This window comes from Ambystoma mexicanum, chromosome 1p (assembly GCF_040938575.1).
Source record: "Ambystoma mexicanum isolate Mex_15411 chromosome 1p, UKY_AmexF1_1, whole genome shotgun sequence".
In the NCBI taxonomy this organism is placed as follows: domain Eukaryota; kingdom Metazoa; phylum Chordata; class Amphibia; order Caudata; family Ambystomatidae; genus Ambystoma; species Ambystoma mexicanum.
This window is the reverse complement of record NC_090921.1, coordinates 405,445,968-405,469,707: the sequence shown is the minus strand read 5'-3', so window position 1 is coordinate 405,469,707 and position 23,740 is coordinate 405,445,968.

Genomic DNA, 23,740 nt, shown 5'->3' with positions numbered 1-23,740 from the left:
GCCAGTTATTTCTAGTAAAGAATTATGTTTCAATAACAACGTTTAACCATGTGCTGATGTCATGACCTACTAGGAATGAATCCTAAGAGGTGTATTCTACATAGGATCTTCTTTTTTTAAAAAAAATTTTATTTGCTAAACAAAATAGTTCAACCTTAACAATAAAGAAAAGTAATAAAATAAAAATTGACATACTCCTATGTCCCGTCCCCTTTACTCCATACTTTTGGGACATTCGTCCATCGGACCAAGACCAGAGCACTTTTAAGGCTTCAAAAATAACCTTTTGTCCTTTCATTTTTACACGGGGCCACTGCATGTGACCGTAGCCCCGCCTTCCTGAGCTCCGCCCCGAGCATCACCATTCAGTCCTTTTCTCTGCACGGTCGGGGTTGGATGCACTTGCATCGTAGGGAAATGTTTTTTTTGTTCCCTTAATCTTCGTGCTCTGGGTTTGTGGTCTTCTTTACTCCGTCTATGCCAGAGCGTTTGGGATTTGTGTCCTGTTCTTCGTGGGAACGTGGCGGATCCCCATTCTCTCTAGAGTGCTTGGGCCTGGAACATCGGTGGGATTCTTGCTTCTACTGCGACTCACTCTCCGTCTGGGCACTCCAGCGTCGGTTGGCAGAGGTGTTCCAAAGGATTCCTCCTCCACATTTACAGCAGTTATTCGATGAAAAAGCAAGAGTCTGCTAAGTGCCTTGCATTTTAGGGAACCCTGTCCATTGGACTCTTTCCCAGGGTCTTTTGATTCTGGGAGGGGCCCAAGTGGCTATGGTACCAGGGTTCTCCCTGATGTGTCCTGAAAGGGATCTAACATGTATTCTGGAGTTTGCTCTGAGGCCCCTGTCAAGGGGCTGTCGAGACCGAATATTCATCAGAGGTTCCCAAGCCCAACATTTCTGGGGCTTTTTTGACCGGGGTTATTCCTGAGGTCTCCAAATCTGGAACTAAACATACCGAGCTTTGTCTCGAGGTTTTCTGTACAATGAATAAAGGCACCAGGGTTATCCCCTGAGGATCCCCAACTAGGGGCTATATTTAAAACCAACAAGATCGAGGGGCCTCTTCTGAGGGCTCTGGCTGTCGGGGGGGGAGGGGGTGAGCCTAGGCCTGCCCACAAACAGTTGTGTGGTTGAATTGATCCTGCTAAGGAGGGCAAAGGCCCCAAGTCTTCACGTACCAGCCCTCCCGAGGTTCCCTCACCGAGGGCTAATTCTTCAGCAGAATCCAAAGGAGCTCAAAAGCGCTCTAGATCTGCTAGTACCGGCTCTGCCGAGGTTCCCTGTCGCAAGGCTAAAATGAATGCATACTTTAAGGATTTATTCAAAGAAATGTATCCTAAGCCTCTCGAGCCGCAGCCTGCTCCTACAACCCCTCAGCAGGTTTCGGTAGTGCCGCCCCTCCTCTTCCGGTGGAGCCCCCTTCTACACTGCCACCACTGCCTCCACTTCCACCTGTGCTTAAGACGCCTGTTGCGCAGTTAAGTATGCCCACAGGGTCTGAGGTACCACGTGCTGTAGATCAATTTATTGTTTCCACCACAGCTGACAAAGACCAAGCAGACCAGGATAGCGATGACCTGCCCACTATGTCAGAGCCTTTCATGACTGTGTTGTGGATATGTTGGCACTGCTGGATATTCCGATACCCGAGCCTCCAGCTCCACAAGATGGTATACTTTCAGAGGCCTCAACTCTTACGACACAGGAGCGCACATGCTTTTCCTTCGAAAGGATGTGCTTGCTGAAGCCTGCAAGGTCTGGGTGAAAACCTCATTCCGGGAAGCATGTAAATAGGAAAATCGACGCTCGCTACAAGCTACACTCGTCAGAAGACATACCCTTGACTGCATGTCTATTCCCCTTGTCAACAGTGGTGGCAGCAGCTATGCTCCAGTCTAAACCGTCCTCAACATCCTCTATGGCTACCTCTTAGGTCCTGTCCAAAGAGGACAAACTTCTTGACTCCATTGGGAGAAAAAGTATTTTCCAATTCTGGTCTTCAGCTACGTCGGGCGAATACTGTAGTCCTCCTTTCTGCAGCAAATCTCAATCTGTGGAAAGAGCTTCCCGAATATCTGGTGCCAGCGCTATTTATTCTTCGATAGTGCACAGCATTCTCGTGTCTTAACTAGGTTGAATCCCTTCCTCCTTGTTGCGCTCCAGATCCCTTGTGCCTTTGCCTAGCGCTCAGTCCCGAGTTCCTTGCCTTGTGCCCTGTTTCCTTTGTTACTCTTTGCCTCCTGTCCTGTTGCCCGGTTTTTGTTTTTGCTCGACTATCCCACCACCTTATTCCGCTCTGTCCTTTTTGTCTCTTTCCTTTCTTTCCTCTGCCTCCAGTCTACCTCCTGCCCGTTCCTTGCCCTCCCTCTTCAGCCTTTGTACTCTTGCTGGGTTGGAACCTCCTATGGAAGCTTTTAAAGAGGGCCTATCCGATGTGAGAGTTCTGGCTCAGGACCTGCTGGAGGCTGCGGCCCATCATGTAGACACTTTTGCTTGGGGCCTTATGTTTGGAGTAGACATCTCACGCCAAGTATGGTTGCATGCTACAAAGTTCTCAAAGGAGGTTCAGGACAAAACTTGTCACGCCGCCTGCCCTGCCTCTCACCTGGGAACACTTCAGTGGTCTTCCTTCCCGTCCCTCTCTGCGTTTCTGCTCTTCGGCTGGGGTATGGCACCTCTACCCGCACTGGCATTATTCTCGGCTCCACTTTTTGGCGTCGAGGCATTCCGTGTGAGCAGCCATGTTGGACGCACCACACATGTGCGGGATGCATTGTTCATCGTTCCGTGCATGCACGGTGTTACTTGCGCTTGGCTACGATGGCTTTGGGTCCAAGCCTTGTTCTGGTGCCGGCTCAATTTATTCTCCGGTAGTGCCCAGCATACTTTCGTCTTAACGAGGTTGAATCCCTTCCTCCTTATTGCACTCTGGAACCCTTGTGCCTTTGCCTAGCGCTCTGTCTTGAGTCCCTTGCCTTGTGCCCTGTTTCCTTTTTACTCTCTGCCTAGCCTAGGTCCCTTCCAGTAGGGATGCCTGCTGCCCCCCCCCCCCTTAGGTCCTGCCTTGTTGCCCCGATTTTCTTTTGCTCAGCTGTTCCTCCACCTTAGTCAGCTCTGTTCTTTTTGTCTTTTTCTTTTCTTTCCTCTGCCACCAGTCTGCCTCCTGCATGTTCCTTGCCACCCCCATCCAGCCTTTGGATTCTTGCTGGGTACCCTGCTTGTCAGCAGAGACACCATCCGGACTACTCCTTCTCCTGAAGTCCAGCTGTCGCCCACTATCTGCTTGGAGGATTGAACCGAAAGGCACCATCTGGGCTTCCCAGTCAGTGCTTGCACTGTTTCTGCGGCACGTAAATCCTGGGAAGAGCCTTCGTGCCCCGTGGCTTGGGGAGCTGATTCAGGACTCTCCCGTAGCACCCTTGTGGGTCCTGGGTTGGTTTCTCACGTCACACTACCTGCACGACTCAATCTAGCGTCAACCACAACTCCCTCAAGAAAACCAGGCACGCAGCACCATGGAGATGCCTTGCTTGATAGATTAAGATGCCTATCAACCAGTTCGGACATGGATCCAGCTCAGGAAATCTAGGAAGAACTCCAGGCCTTCCGCCAGGAAATGTCTGCCCTCAGACAGGAGAATGTTGCCTTACGACAAATGGTTGTTGCCCAAGGGGCTCCGGTCCTACCTCATGCTGGGAACGCCATGCGACATACGGCTCCTATTAAATTTGATGATGATCCCAGACAATTGGCGGAGTTTTGTAATCATTGCAAGATACACTTCATGTACAGGCCATATCATTTGCTTCAAGAAAAAGCAAAGAGTGGATACATCCTTGGTAACTAGACGGAAAGTGCCATGTCCTGGGCAGCACTGCACAGTCCCATCCTGGATGACTTCGCTGTATTTGATCAGATTTTTTTGGATGTTTTTCAGTCGCCAAATTTGGCTTCAGCAGCCCTGAATCTATTGATTGAAATCCGTCGAGGAGGTAGCAACCTCATAACCTACCAGAGCCGTTTCAAACAATTGGCAATGGACTTGCAGTGGCCGAAAGTAACATAGAAGACTGTTTCGTCGGGGACTGAGAGACGAGTATAAGGATGAGTACCAAAACCAGCAGTTTTGACGGCTTTAATTGAACAAGTTCTGAAGATCGATCATCGTCTCACTGAAAGAAGGGATGAGAGATGGAGAACCAAGCATATGTATCCAAGGCCTCTGACGAATCATGTAGTGCCCAACTATTCTGCAGACCCGGTTCCAGAACCCATGCAGTTGGGAGCAGTCCATGGTCCTCTATCCGAGTCAGAAAAGTAACGTTGATGCACAAATCGTCTATCTTTACTGTGGAGCATTTCTTGGTTCCCTGCCCCTTGTGTCCTCCCAGACGGTCAGAAATCTAGTCAGTTTGTCGTTAGTGAAGAAGGTAACGACGAGCCCACTGACACCTCCAGTCTGACTAGCGTTTTCACCCATGCAAGCAGGAACCCTTCTGGTTTTGAAGGTCCAGATCGCCTGGACAACAGGCAAGAGGAAACCGCTGCTTTGCTAGACTGGTGCTTCTGGAAAATACATTGACATGGCATTCGTATCCAAGACCCAGATACCCATACACCAAAAGCAAACTAACTCCGGTGGAAGTCCTTGACGGGACTCCTTTGTGCTCTGGACTCATATGTCAACAGACGGGATGTCTTAGTCTTCGTATGAACGACCAAACGGAACGGATCTCCTTCGACGTGATCAAAACACCTTCCTACCCAGTGGTCTTGGGCTTACCCTGGTTACTCATCAACAATCCCCCCCCATTAACAGGGAGACATGGACATTGATATTTGCATCCAGTCAATATACCCTGAATTGTTGTGCCACATCAGTGCCCTATGTTTCCCCTACTACTCTGGAGACTTTGAAGGCTGACGGGATTCACCATTTAGGATTTCTCGAGACTATACCAAGTGAATACCAGCTGTTCCACCATGTGTTTTCTGATCCTGAATCAATTCCACCACCCCCCCACCCCCATAGGGACTTTGCCTGCCCCATTGATTTATTGCCAGACAAGGTTATACCACATGGTAAGATCTATTCCTTAACACAACCTGAAAAGGAGGCCATGCAGAAGTACATTGAGGAATGTTTGACCAAAGGATATGTCACTCCTTCCAAGTCACCAGCAGGTTTTCCCCTGTTTTTTTGTTTGCAAGAAAGAGGGGACTCTTCGTCATCGATTATCGCCAGTTGAAAGAAATGACACGTAAGGATAGATCTCAGAGGGGCGTATCATCTGGTTAGGATCAAAGCAGGTAACAAATGGAAGACGGCTTTCAAGACACCAAGTGGGGATTACGAGTACTGGGTGATACCGTTCGGCCTTTGTAACGCCCCTTCTGTCTTTCAGTGTTACATGGATACCATCTTCGCCAACTTAATAGGTCTCTGTTTCTGTATGGATATATCTGGATGATATCCTCATTTTTGCCACTGTCAAAGAGGATCACGTTTGGCATGTGTGAGAGGTGTTATCCCTGTTGGCCAGCAATCATCTCTATGCCAAAGCCGAGAAGTGTCTTTTCCACCAAGGTGGTATTGAATTCTCAATAGTAACAGGATACGTATGGATCCAGCCAAGGTGAAAGCAATATTTCTCCAGCATTGGATCTTTCATAGGTTCAGATGCTTGAATATTCCCCGTCGTCAGACTGGGAATCCTCGGTGATGAAAATAATTATTACAATGTTTCAATATACATCCATTATCCCATAGAGAATGCATGTAAATAACCCATTGTGGCCTATGAGCCACTCCATTGTGTAGTCCCTCCACCTCACTTTGGTCCTTTTTGGTCTCAACCAATGAGGTGGCAGGGCCTAAGCTCCGCCCGAGTCAGCCACCTTCAGATTTTGAACCGCAGTCTAACCGAGGGAATCCTCCAGCTATCTGAGCTTTCGATTATTTTCTCCTTTTTTGGGTAGGATATATTTTTTTAATATATTCTACTGTTTTCCTCTGCTTAGGGACTATCTACTCTGAACTTTTGGGCACTGAGAATCCTTTTTTCTCACCTCAAAATCGGCAAGTGAAATTCTCCTCAGCATGGCTGAGCTTCAGGCTACCAAGAAGCCTTCCCTATTCGGGGACTGCACGAGGTGCAGGAAAAAACTGGTCTACAAGAAGGATCCACATGACCACTGCATCTACTGCCTTTACCCTCATGACATCAACAAATGTGACATTTGCAGGTCTTTCTCCACCAAAACACTGCAGGACAGACACAGGAGACTTCTGTTACATCTCGAAGCCAAAGGTCTGTCCTCTGACGAGGAGTCTGCCAAAACAGCTCCTATTTTGCTATTTTGCCTTTTAAACAAACTGAGAGACAAACTTCTAAAAGAATGGCATCTTCAGTGGAAAGGAGTTCCTCTCCCACTCTAAAGAGTAAGAGAAAGTTGGAAACCACTTCTTTCATGCCTCCCTTGGGTTCTGAAGGCCACAAGATAAGGCATCCTTTGGGAAAAACCCACCTCTAAAGGTAAGGAGGTGTTTTAAAAAAACAGGGGGGAGGCAGTCTTCCACAGAGAAAGCATCCACGAGCAGCAGTAAAGAGAGGCCCATCGACGCACTTGCCATCGACTAAGCCCTCATAGACAGCAACACTTTAAGCCTCATCGTCTGACGAAATCCTCGTCATTGAAGTCAACTTCTATAAAACAGTCGCAGCAAAGGAAGCCCATCGCTCGTCGACGAAGCTCTCGCCCACGAAGCTCTCACCGATGGATAAGGGTCATCAAACATCAAAGTCTTCATCCACGAAACCGCCATTGACGAAGCCGCTGTCCACGAACCTCTAATCGACGGATAAGGCATCTTCTAAGTCTTCGTCCACGAAGCCACCATCGACGAAAATGCCGTTGACAACACCACAAACGTCTATGGAAGAAGTAAGGCCTAAAATGCCTGGCGCAGACCTCACAGATTTACCATTCAATGTCAGCAGTTCCCCCAAGTCTATGGGAACAACGCCTCTGGTTTCTCACACCCCCAAAGAAAACAGTCCTCCCTGGCAACCGTCTACTGCGGTCGTTGCCGATCCTTATGATCCGGTGCTCATGGAGTCGAGGCGAAGGATCATCGCGGAATTCGACAGACGGCAAGAAGAAAAGAGTAGATCTATGCCTAAGGAGTCCAGAACCCCTCAGAGGGACATTTCACCTCGACATAGTACACCTAGACCCTCCCCATCCAGGAGCAGACCACAGAAAAGAGCACGATCACCTGAGCCTCCACGTAGATCTAGGAGCAGAACACTCAGTGCTTCACCGACAAGGGACCCATCTCCGGCATCGTCACATAGACCTCGATCCCTGGTTCGAGATCCACCTATTGTGCCATCGTCTGTCAGTTTCGGATTGGCAAGAGAACCCGTTCAGGGATTTTTCAGATCCTAAAGAAGGGGAGATCACACAGGAACCGGATGCTCCCAGCGAATTGGATGATTATATCGTTGAGAAGCCCAGAAAGAGAGAGACTCTCCAGGTGATGCTTCACCTCCGGAAGATTTTGTATCGTTTCATACTATTATCGGGAAAGCTGCAGACTTGTTTAACCCTGTAAGTGCCATGGGTATTTCCCCCCCAGTGCCAAGGCCTTTTTTGGTGATTTCGGTATGTGGCCATTCAATGTCTTGTAACATTTTTGTTACTTGAGATATCTCGGCCAAATTTGGCTCCTTTTTTTCCCCACATGTATGTGGTAATAACGCCACCCAGGAATCCGAGGTTGCTGTAGGGGGGTGAGAGAAAATAACCAAAAATGGTGAAATGTGTTTTTTCAAAAAATATGAATAAAATGATATACAAAGAAGACTGTTTTTTTCCTTTTAAGAGCTAGGAACAAATGGTTTGCTGTGCTGGATTCCCCAATTTCCTGGATTTCAAGAACAGGTTGAGTGGAAACGAACACATTTTTTTTAAAAAAAAAAAATATATTTTTATTATTTTATAAACAACACTCCTAACAATTAGGACTTCCGTGTTTAAGCTTCACAACATTACATTACAAAGTATACTTTTCGGTCCTCCCCCCTCCCATCCCTTTAACTGGAGCCCCTGTATCCATGTCATCGACCTGCTTATCTTCAGGCATGTCTACTGCCCTTATCTCTTCCGTATCATCATTGCTATGGTCGTCCTAGGAGAGGGCCACCATTGAGGCCACCAATTGTCTCCATGCTATTAGGGGTCCCACCTCCTCCTCCTCCCCCCCGCTGACCGCTTCATACCAGGCAGCCATTTCTGCCTCTGCCCACTTCATGAGGTCTGCCCACCACATCTCAATTCTAGGCCGGTGGGCTGCTTTCCAGCACATTGCAATTCTCTGTTTGGCCAGGATGTAGGCCAGGTCCTTCATCTTACTGATGTGCTTCAGTTTGCCTGGTCTGGGATAACCCCCAAGCATGCGTGCCCAAGCTGACTCCGCATCCAGCGTAATCCCTTTTCCTGCTAAGCATGTCTTCAGCTCTGTCCAAAACCTTCCCACCTCCGGGCAAGCCCAAAACATGTGTAGCATCCCAGCTTTCTCCTCCCCGCACCTAGGGCATTTCTGTATCGCCGGGCCACCAAACCTGGCAATTTTACTGGGGTAGAATATGCTCTGAGTGACATATAATTGAATCTGCTGAAGCCTCGCGTTTCGGGACACCTTCCTAAAATACCTTTTGGGCTCTGTCCCATTGCCCATCCGACATGGGTTCTTCCCAATCTCGCCTCAGTTGGAGCAGCTCCTTCCCCACCCTAGTCCCCAGTAGCTCATATATGCGAGATATTTCATGCCCACCCTCCGAGATATCATACATCGTCTCGGTGGTAGCATCAGGTTGTTCTGCAAGCACTGCCTCAGGCCACCTTTCTCACACTCGTTTAATGATTCTGGAATAAGTAATTTGTTGGCCCTTATGCACCCCGGTGTCCCATTAGCCTCTGAAAGTCCAATGCCTCCCCCTCCTGCCATATATCTCCAGGGTAGGCAGGCCCATCGGTTCCCAGTATCTACGGACCCCTTTTATCATTTGTGAGTCCTCCCCGCATAGCGCCACTAGCGGCACCTGCAGGGAGAATGGGGCTGGGTTTCCCACAGTCTGCCATGCTCTACGCCACATTTCCCAGCCAAGCACCAGCAGTCTCGCCATTCCTAGTACCTTTTGGTTTAGGTAACAACACTGTCTCTCTAAGGAAGTAGGGAGCAGGATCCTTACATAACAGCCTGGCTTCAGGCATTTCTTCTTCAGACAACCACCTGGCCACATATTGCAGCTGTTCCGCCATGTAATATAACTCAAAATTCGGCAGGTTTATACCCCCCCCTGTCACACGGGTTTTGTAGTTTCCAAAGGGCCACCCTGTTCCTGGAATTGTGCCATATGAAACCCCTGCACAGGCTGTGGAGTTTGGCAAAAAAGCGCTTAGGGATCACATACGGGATGTTTGCAAAAAAGTGTAACAGTCTGGGCAGGACTACCATCTTAATCAGAGCCGCTCTTCCCATCATGGCCAGGGGTAGTCTGGACCAAAATCCCATGCTATTCTTAATACCTTCAACTGCCTTTTCCGTATTGTGTTTGTGTTCTTCTCCTGTCGTGTGTTATATGTCAATACCTAGGTATCAAAACGTCTCAGTTCGCCAGGGTATTGGCAAAACCGGTAGGCTCCTCGGTAGGGTGCGTCTGTACCTCCCCAGGGGGAACATGCTGGATTTCTTGGGGTTTACTGCTATCCCTGAGAGGGTAGCGTATCGTTCCATCACCTCCAGGACATATTGTAGGTTCTCCTCTGGGAAGCGCAGATATAAAAGTGAATCATCGGCATACAATGATATAAGATGCGAACGTCCCGCAGTGTGGATCCCTATCTCCCCATATTGTTGTCTGAGGCAGACTGCCAATGGCTCCAACGCAAGGATATATAGCATAGGCAACCAGGGGCAGCCCTGTCTAGTGCCCCTGCTGAGTTGCCATTTATCTGAGATTATAGCACCCGTTTTGACCCTTGCAATTGGGGAACTGTAACATTTTGACCCACCTCAGATACCCCGGGCCCATCCTGTATACTCTCAGCTTCGCTATCAACCAAGGCCATCTCACTGAGTCGAAGGCCTTAATTGCATCCAGCGAGACGATTGCCAATTCGCCGGGGTCTTTCTCTGGTCAATAATGTGGTGAAGTCCCCTATGTTTGTCAGTTATGTTCCTGCCAGGAACGTAGCCTGTTTGGTCAGGGTGTATCAGTCTAGCGATGACTCGCTTAAGCCTGTTTGCCAGCACTGCTGTGAGGATTTTGCTGTCCTGATTAAGCATCGATAGGGGTCTGTATGACCCAAACTCTGTGCTTGGCTTACCTGGTTTTAAGAGCGGAATGATCACCGCCTCCCGTAGGGACTCCGGCAGCCTACCGCGCTCAAACACCTAATTAAGCATGGGCAGCAGCGGGGGGGAGCAGCTCTTGTTTGTATATTTTATAGAATTCACTGGGGAGCCCGTCTGAACCCGGAGCTTTGCATGTGGGCAGGTGTTGAATCACTGTCTCGAGTTCTTCTGAGGTGATTGGGGCATCCAGGTCTGCCGTTCCAGATTGTCTAATGTGGGCAAGCCTATGTCTTCTAGTGTTTCCTGGATCTATTTGTCCATTTCTTCCCCTGTGTCCTCATAAAGACGTTTATAATATCTAAGGAACTCTTCGTTTACTCCCTCCTGGGTATCCCAGAACTGGCCACCGTCCCTTCTGATTTCCCTGATCACTGGTTGTGATGTTTCATTTTTATATAACCAGGCCAGCAATCTGCCCGGCTTGTCTCCTCCCGCATGCTGCCTTTCGACATATTTCTTGTAGCTCGACTTACATAATCTAGCCCAGTGCTCACTGCTGGCTTGTTGTAGCAGCCTCATCCTTACCCCATCCTCCTGAGAGATGCCCCTCTTACGCATTATGTCTTCCAACTCCCTCTCCGTTTCCTGCAACTCCCGTTCTATGCCCCCTTGGAGCCCTCTAGATTTTGATATGGCTACACCGTGCACTTCTATTTTGAATGCCTCCCATACCGTTCCCACAGATTGAACGCTTCCGGTGTTAATGTCGAAATACTCAGTGATCGCCTCCCTCAGGTCCTCCCAGAATCCCTAGTCCTGCAGGGCCTCAGCTCTGAGCTTCCACGTCGGGATTCACGCTCTAGGGGGTTGGTGTCACCACTCCAGGACCAAGGGGGAGTGGTCCGAAAGCACTCTGGCCTTATATTCTGCACCTGTCATTTCTCCTACTAACTCGGCAGCAGCGAACATATAATCCAGCCTCGTGTGCAGGTTATGTGGTGCCGCATAATGTGAGTACTGCCTGTCTGCTGGGTGTAGCTGCCTCCAGACATCTTCAAGTTCCAAATCTCTCAGCAGGGTCTAACGCCTTTGCGGCCGGGGTGGGTTTGTCTGGTTTACCATCTGATCTGTCCATTTTAGGATTTAATATACAGTTAAAGTCCCCTCCCCACAGGATCGGCCACCCAGTAGGGGGCTAATTTTTCCATATAGAGTCCTAAAGTAAGCCGCTGTATCTTGGTTAGGAGTGTATAAGTTTATAATGCTCACTTCCTGGTTTTCCAGCATCCCCCGCACTACAATCATTCTGCCTTCCCGGTCCATCGTAGACTGAATCAGCTGAAATGGTACATGCGGTGCCACCCATGTGATAACTCCCCTTGCATAAACTGAGAATGTGGCTCCCGTGATGCTCCCTTTCCATTTTCTCTTGACCACCTCCAGTTTCTCCCTAGTAAGGTGGGTTTCCTGCAATAATGATGTCAATTATCATCCTTCTTAGGTACATCATTACTTTATTACACTTCAAATAGCTATTGAGGCCCCTCACGTTCCAGGTCACCACTCGGCTACCCGACGCCATTTATAGGATATCCCGCCTCCCCTCCCAGTTTCACCTCCCGCAACTGATGTGACACACGATTTGTCTCGTTCCCCTCCCACTTCCAACAAACTGCCCCTCACCCCCTTTCCCAACTCTAAACCACTGCACACAACCCCTTCCCTCCCCCCACCTCACCCAACCCCAACAAGTGCCTAGCTCCATCCCTGGATCTCAGGCCCCCCGCCCCGTGTTTGGTCCTGCCTCGGAATGCCGAGGTCAGGAACCCGGCAGGGTGTCACCGGACTACCAGTGACCTAACTAAACTTCTCGTTGTGGGGGGTCTGAGGGCTGGCTCTGTAAAGCTCCCGTGCTAATATCAAGGTTTCTCATGCTAACAGATCATGCATACATGTATAGCCCTAGTTGCACCCTCCCATAAGGTTATGTCTATATTCAAGTCCCATTGTCTTAGGCTGTGACACCATAGGTGCCACAGACACATGTTACTTATCTTCTCCTTCTCCTGTCTGGATACCCGATTCTTGGGGGAAGCTCTGCGTGTCCAACCATCCCATAGCGTCCTTCGGGTTTCAAAAAACAAGGTTCTGTTCTTGTGGAACACCTTCAGTTTTGCAGGGTAGATCAGCATATACTTGTGGCCTGCTTCACGCAATCTTCTTTTCACAGTTCCAAAGTTCATACGTCTGCGCTGCACCTGCACCCGGGTAATAAATTGTGGGCCACTTCGCGCAAGTCAGTCCTCTGTGCATTCCCACGGGTGTCCTCTTTTCAGAAATGCATGGTGTTCCAGGTTTTCCTTGGTGGCTTGGACACCCTAGGCCCATATCTGTATGGTGTGCCCATCTGGAAAAAGTGTGAAATTCAGCTGTCCAAACAGACTTGGGGGTAGGGGTCTTTTAAGCTTTCCCCTTGGCGCCCAGGTAGGTGCACCCACACATGTGAGGTACCGTTTACGTCGGGACAGCTGTGGGAATGCGGGAAGGTATGACATCTGTTGTTGGCGGCGTGTTTTGGTGGGTGAGAAGAGTGAAATGTCTGAAAATTGTGTTTTTTACCCCCAAATTTGGACTTTGCCAGGGGTTCTGGGTAGTAGATTCTGGGCCGATTTGCGCAAGTCAGACCTCTGTGAATTCCCACGGGTGTCCTCTTTTCAGAAATGCATGGGGTTCCCTGTTTTCCTTGCTGGCTCCGACACCCTAGACCTAGATCTGTAGGTTGCCTACATGAACAAAATATGCTGTGCCAAAAGGCTTGGGGTTTACAAGTTGGTTACCCTTTTCCTTTTGCGCCCCGGTAGGTGCACCCACACATGTAAGGTACCGTTTTCATCGGGACACATGTGGGGACACGGGAAGGTAGGCCGTGTGTTGTTGGCGGTGTTTTAGTGGGTGGCCAGAGCAAAATGTCTGAGAATTGTCTTCATTTCCAGCCAATTTCAGAGACATTTCCATGTGTCCATTCACCGAAACACGTCGCCAACAACAGATGTCATACCTTCTCACGTTTCCACAGGTGTTCTGATGAAAACGGTACCTCACATGTGTGGGTGCACCTACCGGGACGCAAAAGGAAAAGGGTAAATCATGTCCGAAGTTCAAAAGTTACTGCACAAGTCAGCAATAGAATCAGTCCCTTACCATGAGAAGGAAAAATGTTTCTACTCCTGTTTCTTTTTAATCAAGAAGAAAAACGGCCAGTGGAGACCCATATTAGATTTGAGAGCGCTCAACAAATACATAAAACGCATCAAATTCAAGATGGTTTCCCTTCAGGGCGTTTTACCATGGCTAAACAAACGATTTCCTAGCCACACTGGACATGGAGGACGCATACTTCCACATTCCAATTCATCCTGCCCACAGACAGTTCCTCTGGTTTTCTGTAGGAGACCTTCATTTCCAATTCTGGGTGCTGCTGTTCGGGCTAAAGTCGGCACCAAGAGTGTTTACCAAATGTCTGGCGCCCGTTGCAGCAAAACACATAAGGATGGGAACGGAATTCTTTCCGTATTTGGACGACTGGTTGATAAGGGCGAACTCTTCCAGTCACGCTCAATTGGCAGTTTTGAAAACTATAAAAACTAAAAGGTTTTTTTTTTTTTTCGATAAACAACAAAAAATCCTGCCCAGTACCCAGCAAGACAGTTCTCTTCCTGGGGGCTGAGTTCGACACCAGCATTCCCAGGGTAAGACCATCAGCGGACAGAGTAACCGCTATCCTCAGCTCCACCTCATGGTTCCTAGAAAAAAGGACAACCATGGTACGTTCTTTCCAATCCCTCCTGGGCATGATGTCCTCATGTATATGTCTCATGCCAAATTGCAGGCTTCTCGTGAGACCGGTCCAGGAGGCCCTGGACCACCAATGGAAACAAGCTATAGGTTCATGGGAGGACATAGTCCAGATACTGACGTCCGTACACAAGACACTTCGGTGGTGGAACTCTCTGCAGAACCTGCTACAAGGAATGCCATTCCAGATACCAACATCTACTCTTCTATTAAGGACAGATGCGTCCCTTTCAGGCTGGGGAACTCCCCTGGCGGTCCTCCAAACGAAAGGGACCTGGTCAGACCAGGAGTCACAGCTCCACATCAACGTCCTAGAGCTCAGAGCAATACGCTGGGCTCTCAAAGCCTTCCTTCCAGTAGTAGTGGGACAGGTTCTGACTGTCCAGACAGACAATACAACCTCCATGCACTACACGAACAAGCAAGGGGGCACGAAATCGGAGGTCTCGTCTCAAGAAGCTCACCTGCTATGGGCATGGGCTTTGCACCACAGAGTCCAAATCAGGGCGGAACATCTGGCGGGAGTGGACGATGTCCTAGCGGACAAATTGAGCAGGGAGTACACGTCATCCCACGAATGGGAGCTAGACGAGAAGGAAGTCTAGCGGTTTTTCTCCATATGGGGTCATCCACAGAGCGACCTCTTTGCCACCAGAAGCAACAGAAAATGCCAAGAATTCGCCTCAAGGTACCCGGAGCACCTATCAGCAGGAGATGCGTTCTCAGTTGACTGGACAGGGAAATTCCTGTATGCCTTTCCACCCATTCCTCTCATAGCGAGAATTCTACGCAGAATGAAGGCGCAGTATTGCTCCATGATACTAATAGTGCCGGACTGGGCGTGACAGATTTGGTACCCAACTCTACAGCATCTATCCCGACGGTCTCCCATTCGCCTCAAAGCGCACCAATACTTATTGACGCAACAGGACCACAAAGTTCTGCACCATGACCCAGCGAGCCTCTCCCTCAAGGCCTGGTTCCTGAGCAGCGTAAACTCTTGAATCTGAATCTCCCGGCAAACTGCTGGGACATAATCAGGGCCTCTAGAGCCCCGTTCGACGATAATCACCTACGTCCAGAAATGGACTTGCTTCGCTAAGTGGTGTGAGACGGCTGCAATTAATCCACTTACAGCTTCTGTAGAGCAGATACTACCTTACTTATTGCATCTGGCTAAGGCAGGGCTGTCGCTGTCATCTATTAAAGTCCATCTCTCAGCCATATCGGAGTACACGGCGACCCCAGAAAAAGTCATTACTATCTCTCCCAGCGGTCAAGGCCTTCCTGAAAGGATTGTTGCGTACTTCCTACGCCCCCGCCAGTCCCTAACTGGAGTCTAAACACTGTGTCGACGGGTCTCATGGAACCCCCTTTTCAAGCCCATTCACAGATGTGACATTAAATTCCTATCTTGGAAAACAGCCTTTTTGATAGCCATTACATCGGCCAGGAGGATCGGTGAATTACAAGCTTTATCTTCAGAACCTCCTTTTACTTTGTTTCAGAAGGAACGCGTCATTTTGAGAACACACCCTAAATTCCTTCCCAAGGTCTTGTCCGAAATGACACTCGCAGAGCACATTGTCCTGCCATCTTTTTTCCAGAATCATACTTTGGAAGCAGAAAGGGCATTGCATTCTCTAGATGTGACTAGAGTTTTGAAGTTCTACTTAGAGAGAACTAAGGAGTTCCGCTCCTCAAACAGACTGTTCATCGCCCTTTCTGGACGCACAAAAGGACACCATATCTCCAAACAAGGTCTGGCATGATGGGTCTCGCTATGCATCACCCACTGTCATCAAGCGAAGGGCGACACCACCCTCACCAAGCCACTTCGGCACACTCCACCAGAGGAAGAGCGGCATCAGTAGCGTTGCACGCAGGGGTAGCCTTGAAGGACATATGCAGAGCCGCTACCTGGAGCACTCTGCACATGTTCACTAAAGAAGATGCCAGCAAAGAATGTGCAGTTGGACAGGCAGTGCTCCGCCACCTCTTTACAGAAGGTAGGACCAGCCTACCTTATGTAGCTGTATGGTAAAGGTTTGGAAGAAATATTTCCCTGCATTCATGCATATATATATATATATATCTATCTCACGGTAGTGGCCGTGTAGTTATGGTTAAGTTGCTAGACCCATAGGAAGAGCACTTTTTGGGCGGCTTATAACTTTGCTCCTCCTGGACGAATCCTCACTAAACTTTGTATATGTGCCAATCTGAATTTTTTTGCAAAGTTTGTTGATGTTTGGTCTAGAGGGGGGGTCCCAAAACGTCTTTTTTCCCATAGACTGAATGGGGGAAAAACTTTGCGCACGCCTACAGCCCAATCCGCTGGACGGATTTTCACCAAATTTGTGGCAGGAGCTTGCTCCCGAAAGAGTGCTTTTGTAAATTTGGTTCCAATTCATCCAGTAGTTTTCTTTAAAACGACCGAAAAGTATGTCTAAAAAAATTAGTGATATCTATGTTTGCTCCGCGGTCACACTTCCCTGTTCGCTCCGCGGACAAGGTAACGATTGGCTAGTGGGCTCGCGTAAAGACCGCGGACACGCGACATGTCCGCTGATTGGCTGGAGTGAGGCGTGATGTGCGTCAGATTGTTTGGATGTGTCCGACATCTTGGATCTGTCGACAGCGCGGTGGCGAACAGAGGCGAAATGCAGTTTTGGGGAGTGTTTTGGTGTGTCAGAGTGCTTGGGGAGGTTTAGAGAGTAAGAGATGGGTGAAATAGTGTATTTGTTTATGCGGCAATTGCTAATGATGTATTCTTCATGGCTGCGCTGTCCGTGATGTTTGTAATTACTGAAAATGAGGGGGTCTCATAAGGATAGTATTTCCGTCCTTGCTGTTCTAAGGACACGAGTGGTGTCAGCGGTCATTAAAGTTGAGTACATGCCCCAGTTAAAAATGTTTATTCTATGCGTGTGCTAGTGAGTTATAAACCGCCATGGGTGTGATATGCTGCAGTGGTTGTGGCCAGGGCCTAGAGTCTTGGGTACATGGTCGTAGGCCATACACCCAAGACTCTAGGCCCTGGCCACAACCACTGAAGCATATCGCACCCATGGATCACATCCATAGATTTGAATATTTACGGCCATACACCGAAGCCTGTAGGCCCTGGCCACAACCACCGCAGCATATCACAGCAATAGATACATTCGTAGTATCGAATATCTATTAGGCAGTTGTGTGGAGCGCCTGGAGTCTTGTGTGCATGGCCAAAGGCCATGTACCCAAGACCAAATTTATAAGTAGTGAAGTTATAAGCCACAATGGAAGTTATAAGCCACCATGGGTTTGATATACTGCGGTGGTCGAGGGCAGGAACTGGAGTCTTGGTTGCATGGCCGAATGCCATGCACCCAAAAACAAAGTTATAAGCACTGAAGTTATAAGGCACCATGGGTTTGATATACTGCGGTGGTTGTGGGCAGGAACTGGAGTCTTGGGTGCACGGGTGGAGCCATACACCCAAAACCAAAGTTATAAGTACTGAAGTTATAAGCCACTATGGGTGTGATATGCTATAAGGAGTAAAATTATAAGCCACCAGGGGTTTCATATACTGCGGTGGTTGTGGGCAGGATGTAGAGTTTGGGTGCATGGCCGCAGGCCATACACCCAAGACTCTAGGCCCTGGCCACAACCACCGCATCATATCACACCCATACATTCGAATATCTGGTAGGTGTGGGCAGGTCCTACAGTCCTGGGTGCAAATTGAGTATATGCTGCAGTTAAAATGTTTTATTCTATGGGTGTGGTAATGACCTATAAGCCATCATGGGTGTGATATGCTGCAGTGGTTGTGGCCAGGGCATAGAGTCTTGGGTGCATGACTGCAGGCCATAGGCCATACACCCAAGACTCTAGGCCCTGGCCACAACCACTGCAGCATATCACACCCATAGAATCGGATATCTATGAGGTGGTTGTGGGCAGGGCCTAGAGTGTTGGGTGCAAATTGAGTATATGCCACAGTTAAAATGTTTCATTCTATGGGTGTGACAATGAGTTATAAGCTACCATGGTTCTGATATGCTGCGGTGGTTGCGGCCAGGGCCTAGAGTCTTGGGTGCATGGTCGCAGGCCGTAGGCCGTAGGCCATACACCCAAAACTCTAGGCCCTGGCCACAACCACCGCAGCATATCACACCCATACATCACACCCATAGAATTGAATATCTATAAGGTGGTTGTGGGCAGGGCCTAGAGTCTTGGCCATGCACACAAGACCAAAATTGTAAGTACTAAAGTTATAAGCCACAATGGGTGTGATATGTTCCAGTGGTTTTGGCCAGGCTCTACAGTCTTGGATGCATGGCTGTAGGCCGTTGGCTATACCCCCAAGACTCTAGGCCCTGGCCACAAGCACCGCACCATATTGCAGCCATATATTGCACGTACAGATTCGAATATGTATGAAATGTTTGAAAATATACTTACTGTTTCATTTGTTGAGATTCAATATTTTTTTTACATGACTTTAGCACTTGGAGGAAATATTCTTTTTCAATTTCTGTGATAAAAGAAAAGAGCATGTTAGTGTATGTATTTTATAAAGACTTATTACATTGCATAATACACATTTGAGCTTTTTTTCGACCCTCATATTTAGTTTACAAACCAGTGTACTGTGCGTTTTGCTCAGTTTCTGTGTTTGTTTTTCAAATCATTGGGTCTGGGGGAAACAAAATCCTTGTTGGATAAAAAAAAAAACTTTTTTTGTTTGTTTCCTTTGAGTGTTCACTTGTTGTTTCTGGTTAATGTTTCATCTGTTGGCTTGTTGCACATTTTTGAAGCAGTTAGATACCTGTTGGCGTATGTTGTAGTACAGAATAGTTAATACATTTTGGCTTTAAGAAGATTATATAAGCGTTTGTAAGATTTGCTGGTAATCTCTGCTTTAGAGTAATGCTACTATCATTACATTCGAACCATCCACATTTCTTTTAATATATGCAGTATAGTGACCTGCATCGGTTGTTGCTCCTGCATGGTAGCTTATACCTATTGTTGTGAAGGTTTTCTTACCAAGTGACACTTGACCGTGTGTGAATCCAGTCAGCTTGCAGTTGTTTTTGGTACCATCTGCATTGTAACGTAGAAGCATTAGTATTACGTAGTTACTATGTGTTTGTATCAGTAAGGTGGAGCGATTATCTGAATTGCAGATAGTACATAATCTGCCATGGTTTGCATTTTGTATAAGTTGCTGAAATGGAATGGATTCACAATTAGGTATGGATACATATACAAATCGCTCATTAGGGATTTGTTCCTGTGTCACATTGTTGCAAAGAGTGCATGTATTTTTCCACAAGTATGAAATCTGGAAGATTTCATTTATAGGTATGTTTTTGTTTTCCAGTACTTGTAGTAACTACATAAGAAATTATCTTCTTGTGAGTTTATAGTGAACCTCACTATTCCAGCACAGTAGTCCAATTCTTGTCTTATTCCGTGAACACTATGAGGCCGATTCATGGAATAATTAGCGCGGCGCAAGTGGGCAAAAACGTGCGAATCGCAGTGGAATAGCGAAAATCGCAGTGCAATTGCGAAAATCGCACGAAAAGCAGCGCACGTCGATTCATGGAAGGCCGTGCGCGAGAAAACCAGCGGATGTGCAATAAAAAGTGCGCGGCGCACGTTGGCGCACAGGCCATCTAACAGCGTGCGCCAGGTCACTGCGAAAATCGCACAGGCCACAGCGAAAATCGCACATAGCGCGGCGCACGCAACAAAAGTAGGCGGAACACGGGCGTAACACTCGGAATGGGGAACAACTTGCCAAAACGTGGGCGTCACGGGGGAAGTACAGGGCACAAGTGCGCGGAACGCCCACACGCTCGCCTACAACACGTATTCATGGAATAGAATAGGGGAAAAAAGCGCACGCTCAAACCAGCGCACAGGCACAAACACGACCGCCACAAGAAAGCAGGCGGTAGCGTCTCTGCGGCTGTAAGAAATGTGCGCCAAAAGGTGCGCCAACTAATCGCACCTATATACTGCCATGATGAATGTCCCATACTGTGGCCCTCCAGGAACAAAGACGTGCAAAGGGGTACCCACAAACACGGACACCCGCTGACAAAAAATACGTGTGCGTGTATACCGGGGTGCGCGGGAAGTCTAACACGCGATTTCAGCAGGGTACGTGCATCACAGGGGTTCGCGTGAAGTTTCACACGCGATCGGGTCTGGGGGAGCGGGCTACGTGTATTTCTGGGGTGCGCGGGAAGTTCCACACGCGAATAGGCTGGGCGCGTGTATTCCAGGGGTGCGCGGGAAGTTCCACACGCGAATAGCCTGGGCGCGTGTATTTCAGGGGTGCGCGGGAAGTTCCACACGCGAACAGACTGGGCGCGTGTATTTCAGGGGTGCGCGGGAAGTTCCACACGCGAACAGCCTGGGCGCGTGTATTTCAGGGGTGCGGGGGAAGTTCCACACGCGAACAGCCTGGGCGCGTGTATTGCAGGGGTGCGCGGGAAGTTCCACACGCGAACAGCCTAGGCGCGTGTATTTCAGGGGTGCGCGGGAAGTTCCACACGCGAACAGCCTGGGCACGTGTATTTCAGGGGTGCGGGGGAAGTTCCACACGCGAACAGCCTGGGCGCGTGTATTGCAGGGGTGCGCGGGAAGTTCCACACGCGAACAGCCTAGGCGCGTGTATTTCAGGGGTGCGCGGGAAGTTCCACACGCGAACAGCCTGGGCGCGTGTATTTCAGGGGTGCGGGGGAAGTTCCACACGCGAACATCCTGGGCGCGTGTATTTCAGGGGTGCGCGGGAAGTTCCACACGCGAACAGCCTGGGCGCGTGTATTTCAGGGGTGCGGGGGAAGTTCCACACGCGAACAGCCTGGGCGCGTGTATTTCAGGGGTGCGCGGGAAGTTCCACACGCGAACAGCCTGGGCGCGTGTATTGCAGGGGTGCGCGGGAAGTTCCACACGCGAACAGCCTGGGCGCGTGTATTGCAGGGGTGCGCGGGAAGTTCCACATGTGATTTCACAGTGTGGGTCCTCCCAGGTGTACCCTGTACACCCTCCACGGCCCCTGCAGGCAGCCCACACCACAGGGGACTACCCTGCATCCCTGGTCATGTCCCGCAGGCAGCCCACCCACCATGGGCATGCCCCCCAGCAAAGGCACATGTCTCCTTGAACTAATGAACACCAACTCATGTCCCCTTGCACCCCCACCCCCCAGCACTGTGGGGCACCTGCCAGCAGGCCCCCACCCATGTCCAACTCATGTCTCCCACCACCCCCACACCCCAGCCACCAGGGGCACCCTCCACCAGGCCCCCACTCATGTCACCCACCACCCCCACCCCCCAGCAGTGCAGGGCCACCCTCCACCAGGCCCCCACTCATGTCTCCCACCACCCCCACCCCCCAGCACTGTGGGGCACCTGCCAGCAGGCCCCCACCCATGTCCAACTCATGTCCCCCACCACCCCCCCACACCCCTGCACTGTGGGGCACCTGCCAGCAGGCCCCCACCCATGTCCAACTCATGTCTCCCACCCCCCCCACACCCCAGCACTGTGGGGCACCTGCCAGCAGGCCCCCACCCATGTCCAACTCATGTCTCCCACCACCCCCACCCCCCAGCACTGTGGGGCACCTGCCAGCAGGCCCCCACCCATGTCCAACTCATGTCCCCCACCCCCCCCACCCCCCAGCACTGTGGGGCACCTGCCAGCAGGCCCCCACCCATGTCCAACTCATGTCTCCCACCCCCCCCCCCACACCCCAGCACTGTGGGGCACCTGCCAGCAGGCCCCCACCCATGTCCAACTCATGTCTCCCACCACCCCCACCCCCCAGCAGTGCAGGGCCACCCTCCACCAGGCCCCCACTCATGTCTCCCACCACCCCCACCCCCCAGCACTGTGGGGCACCTGCCAGCAGGCCCCCACCCATGTCCAACTCATGTCCCCCACACCCCTGCACTGTGGGGCACCTGCCAGCAGGCCCCCACCCATGTCCAACTCATGTCTCCCACCCCCCCCACACCCCAGCACTGTGGGGCACCTGCCAGCAGGCCCCCACCCATGTCCAACTCATGTCTCCCACCACCCCCACCCCCCAGCACTGTGGGGCACCTGCCAGCAGGCCCCCACCCATGTCCAACTCATGTCCCCCACCCCCCCCCACCCCCCAGCACTGTGGGGCACCTGCCAGCAGGCCCCCACCCATGTCCAACTCATGTCTCCCACCCCCCCCCCACACCCCAGCACTGTGGGGCACCTGCCAGCAGGCCCCCACCCATGTCCAACTCATGTCTCCCACCCCCCCACACCCCAGCACTGTGGGGCACCTGCCAGCAGGCCCCCACCCATGTCCAACTCATGTCTCCCACCACCCCCACACCCCAGCCACCAGGGGCACCCTCCACCAGGCCCCCACTCATGTCACCCACCCCCCCCACCCCCCAGCAGTGCAGGGTCACCCTCCACCAGGCCCCCACTCATGTCTCCCACCACCCCCACCCCCCAGCACTGTGGGGCACCTGCCAGCAGGCCCCCACCCATGTCCAACTCATGTCTCCCACCACCCCCACACCCCAGCACTGTGGGGCACCTGCCAGCAGGCCCCCACCCATGTCCAATCCATGCCCCCCTGCACCTGGGTCCCAACATTCCCCAATCATGTCCGTAATGCCCATCCTCCCCTGCCAAAAGGCCCAACCAACTATCACACCCACCCACATATCAAAGGCAATTACATGTTACACCCCCAATGTAAATAATGCAATTTAACACATGTCTGTCACACACAATGGCTGCAAGTGAATGACAAAACACCCAACATGACATGCCTGAAAGCAATGAGATGATACGACACATTGAAGAATAAAAAAATATTATGTATTGAACAGCAAACAAGAAAAAACACAAAGCAAATCAAACTAAACAAGATGAATGTCCAAGAAAAAATTCTGAATTATTAAAATAAGGAAATTAAGAAGATCATCCTGGGTCCATGAGCCCTACCAAATTAAACCTAACTGACTACTAACTAAAAAGTGAACTATATACAAAAAAGTGGTGCATTGTCCAATCGCAACCAAAAAAAATTCAAAAAAACAAAGGAAACCTAACCCTAACTATACAACTATATACAAAGGCAGCGGGCTATTCGGACGGCTCACTGGTTGTTGTCATGGGCCAGGGCATCATCGAACTCCTGGTCAATGGCTTGGAGGCGGGCATGTTCCCTGGCCCCGAGGTCCCGCAGGGATAACACAGTGTCCAGCTCTAACTCCCTGCGAAGACCCTCGAGGCACTCAGCCCGCCTCAGCGCCCTCCGCATGGAGTCCTCCGCCCTGACCATCGTGAGCCGTTCCTCCTCTGCCCGCTGCCGCTCCGCACCTATCCGCTGGCACAACCTCTCCCACACGGAAGCCACTCCCATTCCAGGGTTCTCCTGCCCTCCGGCCGATGCCTGCACCCCCGATGTTGATGGCCCCGAGCCATGATGCCTCCCACGTTGAGCC